We start from the raw sequence: 6,000 nt of genomic DNA, 5'->3' as shown, positions 1-6,000 counted from the left end.
CCAAGCAAGAAGGAAAACCCCTTACAAAACCATCAGATCTCCTGAGACTTATTCACTACCATGAGAACAATATTGCGGAAAGTGCCCCCATGATTCAGTTATCTCCCACGAGGTCCCTCCCACAATGTGTGGGAATTATGGGAGCTACAATTCCAGATGAGATTTGGCTGGGGACATAGCCAAACCGTATCACCACCTGTCTGCTTCCCAGCAAGGATCCACTTTCTGGCCTCTTGGTGGTCCACATGCTGACCCCCCAGCCTGGGACACTTCTTACTACTCTTTCCATCCTTCTCTTTTTTTTAATATTCTTTTTTTGTTATTATAATTTAAGTTCTAGGATACATGTGCACAACGTGAGGTTTGTTACATATGTATACATGTGTCATGTTGGTGTGCTGCACCCATTAACTCGTTGTTTGCATTAGATATATCTCCTAGTGCTATCCTTCTCCACTCACCCCATCCCACGACAGGCCCTGCTGTGTGATGTTCCCCATCCTTCTCTGTAAAGTTCCAACACCTGTCCTCCCATAGCAGTGTAGAAGCCACACCTGCTGTCACTTTCCCGGGGCCCTGGGAGATTGTGGAGCACAGTGGTTCAGAGCACAGGCTCTGCAGTGAGATGGCGGTAAGCCCATTACTATCATCTACCTTCCACCAGGTCCGGTGGTTTTTCCTTTGTGCTCTGGTGGTACACTGGCTGTAACCTTTTAATAACTCCTCCAAATTACATTGTAGTAACCTGTTTCTTTTCTGTCTCCTCCACTAACCTAGGGATTATTAGACTGCAAATCATAAAATCAACTTAGAGGGTTGTGATCAGCATTTAAAAAATGAGTAAAATAGAATGGAAGATATCAATTCATTTTATGGTTCCTTGATTGTTTTGTGAATTCATAATTGTTTTATTTTTACACACATAAATACATGCAAATATATTTGTGTGTGTGCATGGAGTCATAATGTAGAATTATTTATTATTGTGAATTGGGATTCTAAAAGGCTTTTAAAAACATTGCATTAGGCTAAAATTTCTGGAACGTCGGGACAGAGGCATATTCATGGCTTGTATCTCTAGTACAACAACGGTGGCAGCACTAACACAATGTATGAGCCATTGACCTGAGTAAATTCATGTTGAGGTGGGCAGGGTGAGGGAGGCAGGATGAAGGCCAGGGGAAGGCAGGCAGGCTGCCAGCAGGGGTCACAGGACCGGGAGCTTTGCCAGTGAGCCCAGCCCAGGCGAGCACTATTTCCAGAGGCTTCAGGACTAAGTGTGAAGATCATGTTGGTGTTGATTGAGGGGGCTCAGTGGAAGCAGATGGGCTGAGCAGTGTTTAAAGTGAGCGCTGAGGGTGAAGTCAAAGTTCGAATCAAGCTAGATTGAGGGCTCAGAGATTCACGTTTGCCTCGACGAAGACAAAGCCATGATTTGAGTGTCAGGACTCAGGTTCTGCCTTGTCACTTCTGACCATACCTTGTCCTAGAGGTACCTGGTGGCTTCTCTCCATATGACCCTCTCTCCCATCCCTTTCCTCTCCGGGATACCCTCATTTGTTGACTCCTTCTCGGTGCCTCTCTCTCGTCAAGCCAATTCTGACTTAGGCCCCAAGGTGGGAAAAAGTCTTCAGTTATTTCCTGAATCCCATTATTTGTCAGTTACAGGACCCATTTCCTAAAGCCCAGGGTCACGTTTCCCCAGGTCATTCTGAGTCCTGCTTCCTGTCTTAGTGTGCCAGCCCTGTGCCAATCCCTCCCTCCCCATCTTTTGTTGGCCAAGGGAGGTCTTTCACTAGAATGTCAAAGTATGGCAGGCCAGCAGGGGGAGAGTTCAGCCCCGGACGCCGGCAGACAGACATCCTTTCCAAGGTAGCGGAGCACAGCCACATATTCCCACCACTACCAAGAGAATCCTCTGCACAACAGAATGTTGTGAACTTTTCATGTGCATCGTTCCTTTGCCACTCATATCATTATCAAATTTACACACAGATGGCCATGCCTGGTGATTCCAAGAGAGGGGATTTTTACAGGAAGCATGTTTGTACTCAGGATTTGTTCTTTTGATGCAGCACTTATTTAGGAGGGAATCCCAGGTGTTGTCTTTTAGGTGAATGAAGTGCCTGACGCTGGTCAAGAATGCTAACAGGTGGGCTCTTCCTGGGACAGTGGCTGAGCTGGCTCTGGCACTAAGGCTGTAAACAGGCAACCACATCTCTGGTAGTGAATGCAGAAAAAATAAAAGGAAATAAAGACCAAGCTGAAGTTCCTGAAATCTTTTCAAGATATCACTATCTTTTTTTTTTTTCCTTGAGATGGAGTCTCGCTCTGTCGCCCATGCTGGAGTGCAATGGCACAATCTCGGCTCTCTGCAACCTCTGCCTCCCAGGTTCAAGCATTTCTCCTGCCTCAGCCTCCCGAGCAGCTGGGATTACAGGCGCCCGCCACCAAGTCCAACTAATTTTTGTATTTTTAGTGGGGTGGGGGGGGTTTCACTATATTGGCTAGGCTGGTCTCGAACTGATGACCTCAGGTGATCTGCCCGCCTCGGCCTCCCAAAGTGCTGGGATTACAGGCATGAGCCACTGCGCCTGGCCGATATCACCATCTTTTTTAAGCTCCCACTCTGCATGAGAGCTATGATATACATGATCCAAATGACAGGCAATCCTCACATCATCGGCATTGGGACTTGGAATAAGTTTGCTGCTCTTTTGGATGTGGCTTTGTTGTCTGTCTTCTCCATCCACAAAGAAAAAGGTAGGAACTAATGTTTCCTGGGTACCTGCTGTGTTCCAAGTATTGTAGTTAGTTGGCAAGTAACGTAACTCGTTCCCTTGCTTCTCCTCTTTCTTCACGTAGTCAACTTTTCAAGTCCTCTCCCGTCCTCCAGGCTGTAGGAGACAACGAGACCTGTGAGTCAGATGCAGAAACATAATGTAAAGCACAAGAGATCCGTCCTAGACAAGTGGAAGTTAAATATTTGCTTAAAGGACTTTTTCTCTTCTAATTGCTGATCACAATGATCTCAAACTTTTTAAAAGTGTAGCACACTTTTTGTCAATAAATAAATAATGAAATTAAAATTTTAGCAAAGCAGAGATGCTATTCTGGTCGAAGGGGTTTGTGAGTACAGCCTGGATCTCCAACCCCCATGACCTCCAGGAACATTCTCACAGGTCCTGAGAGATTTTGGGATATTCTGTGGATCAAAAAAACAATTAGTAGCAGCCACCTCTACCAAGGGAATTCTCTGCATAACGGAATGATGTTTTCATATGCATCGTCATCTTGACACTCATTATAAGATTTATTATTGTTATTATTAGTTTCAGTATTAGTATCAGCATTATCATCCCCCTTCTGCAGAAGAGTACACGAAGGGTGAAAAAGTTTAAACGTCTTCCTTAGGTGGTAGAGCCTGAATTTAACTCTAATTAGTTTGACTCTGAAGCCGTCATTCTTAACCATCATTTGTTTATCCATTCATTCAACAAATATTTACTGGGTACTGTCTATAGGTTGAACATGCCCTGTGTAGACAAAACAAGCACAAATTTCTGCCTTTGTGGAGCTGACAGTTTAGTTTGGGAAAGTGAATGTGTAGGGTATAAATCAAACAAATAAGTAAGAAATAGTATGTTAAGCCAGGCGCAGTGGCTCATGCCTGTAATCCCAGCACTTTGGGAGGCTGAGGCAGGCGTATCACCTGAGGTCAGAAGTTCGAGACCAGCCTGACTAACATGGTGCAACCCCGTCTTTACTAAAAATACAAAAATTAGCTGGGTGTGGTGGTGGGTGCCTGTAATCCCAGCTACTCGGGCGGCTGAGGTGGGAGGATCACTTGAATCCTGGAGGTGGAGGCTGCAGTGAGCTGAGATTGCACCATTGCACTCCAGCCTGGGTGACAGAGTGAGACTCCATCTCAAAAAAAAAAAAAAAAAAAGAAAAAGAAAAAGAAAAAGTATGTTAGATAGTGATAAGTGCTCTGAAGGACAATAAGGTAGAAAAGGATAATAGAGCATACTGGGTAGGTTTAAAAATATAAGTAGAGGCATCAGAGGCCTCATTAAGGTGAGCAGTATGTCATTTTAGCTGACTTTGAAAAGTAAAACAACCTTGGGTCAAATAAAGAAAGATACCGTTAAATCAAAACTTATTCAATAATACTAGGTAAATGGTAAAGTGAACACAGTCTTTAAAAGCCTTTCAGCAGGTCAAACTGACAGGCAATAGTTACATTAACCATTAATACGTCTTAAGATGCATTAAAAAATGTATTCCCCATATCTGGCTTCTTTGTCTAGAGAATAGAAATTCTTTGCTATGGGAGAAAAATTACCCACGGACATGTGCTCAGGGTGTTTTGCAGAAGCTGTGGATGTCGGGCATTCCCTTTGTCAGCAGCAATTACTCAGGGTGTGCTTGTTTTGACGGTGACTGCCGGTTTGATGAGGAAGGATTTCCTTGTTGATTTCATCTGAACGTTGGTGCATTCTGTTCCTTCACAGTTTGCTTGGCAGCTGTTCTATTGCAAATCCAGGCGAGATCTGATAAATTTAGCACTGATTAAAAACTGAATCCTTGAGCTATAAGATGGGTTAAGGTACAATTGCTTAGCGTAACTGTTTTCTTTTCCTCTTAGGGAAATAGCTTACTAGGGAAGCCTGGTGCAAAACATACAATTTGATCTCAAACTTCTTAATTGCCCGTTAACTTAGGCAATTACTTGCTCTCTAAAAAAGTCTAGGCTTTTTGTGAGACCTAGTTGTTGTCTGCAAGTCACCTGTAATAAAACCACAGTAACAGACCACAAAGTCTTCAGCAAAAGGGAAGGAAGACCGAATTTGCACATGACTGTTAGGCTGGCTGTGAAGTTAGTTTTGTAAGCGACAAGTGTAGCAGCAATCAATTAGAAAGCCTCATGAACTTGACGATTGAATTATTACACAGAGCAGGCATTGTGTGTGGGCAAAACAGAGTCTCCCACACACTCCAGTTCAACAGGCTCTTATTGAACAACTGCTGTGTGCCAGGCTTTGGACAAGGTGCTGAGTTTGCAGTGATGCATAGTGATGGTAGGGTAATTATAGGGTGACTAAGCCACCCTATAATTGAGTCAAAATGTTGACTTAGGTGGACTGACAAGAATGACACCTATCCACCACTGGGATCATTTCTTTGTACTAGGATATTTTCTCCTGAAAGTCCTTGTCTAATGCAAATGTATTGCCTGGAAAGGGGTAAGGCATTAACCATTATGTGTGTTCGCAGAGCTTAGACTTCCCACAGAATGGGCGACTCACTTATTTAGAGAATACTTATTGAGTGCCTACTATGAGGCAGGCATGGTTTGAGTGAAGCAGACATTAAATTCCTGCTCTCAAAAATTTACAAAGTTGATGAAAAGAGAGAGAAGAACAGATGAACACATACTTGATACTTATGTATTTATTTTTGGAGTCAGGGTCTTGCTCCATTGCCCAGGCTGGAGTGCAGTGGGTGGAGCAATTGTAACTTACTGCAGCCTCCAACTCCTGGGCTCAAGCAATCCTCCCACCTCAGACTCCCAATTAACTAGAACTACAGGCATGGATCACCATACCTGGTTAATTTCTTAATCTTTTTGTAGAGATAGGGTCTGTCTCTGTTGCCCAGGCTGGTCTCAAACTCCTGGGCTAAAGCAATCTTCCTTCCTCAGCCTCCCAAAGTGCTGGGATTACAGGCATGAGCCACCACACCCAGCCAAATACATATTTAGATGGTGTGTCAGATAGTGAAACATAAGCTGGGTAAAAGAATAGGGAGAGAGATGAGGCTGGGGCATGACTACTTCTACGTTGGGTTTTCAGGCAAGAGCTCTTAAAGAAAGTAGCATTTGGACAGACTGAAAGGAAGTGAGGGAGAGAGTCAAGCATCTAAGCAGAAGAGCCAGGGAGTGCCAAGGCTGTGAGGAGGAGGGGCTCTTGATGTGACCCAGGAATATGTGAGGGAGTC

General features: G+C 44.1%; 1 long non-coding RNA gene across 1 annotated transcript in view; it reads right to left on the bottom strand.

The window, feature by feature from the left end:
- Nucleotides 1–3,812: 3,812 nt before the first annotated feature.
- LOC129458422 (uncharacterized) overlaps nt 3,813–6,000 on the bottom strand; it is a 76,608-nt gene continuing 74,420 nt past the window's right edge. The window contains exons 2-3 of the long non-coding RNA XR_008649622.2: nt 4,346–4,553; nt 3,813–3,927 (exon numbers count right to left, since the gene is read on the bottom strand). This is a non-coding gene — a long non-coding RNA (uncharacterized lncRNA). The remainder of the gene's footprint in view (nt 3,928–4,345; nt 4,554–6,000) is intronic.

The sequence above is a fragment of the Symphalangus syndactylus genome, chromosome 19 (genome assembly GCF_028878055.3).
Source record: "Symphalangus syndactylus isolate Jambi chromosome 19, NHGRI_mSymSyn1-v2.1_pri, whole genome shotgun sequence".
In the NCBI taxonomy this organism is placed as follows: domain Eukaryota; kingdom Metazoa; phylum Chordata; class Mammalia; order Primates; family Hylobatidae; genus Symphalangus; species Symphalangus syndactylus.
Note: the sequence above shows the minus strand (reverse complement) of the source record. Positions and strands in the feature narration are given on the sequence as shown.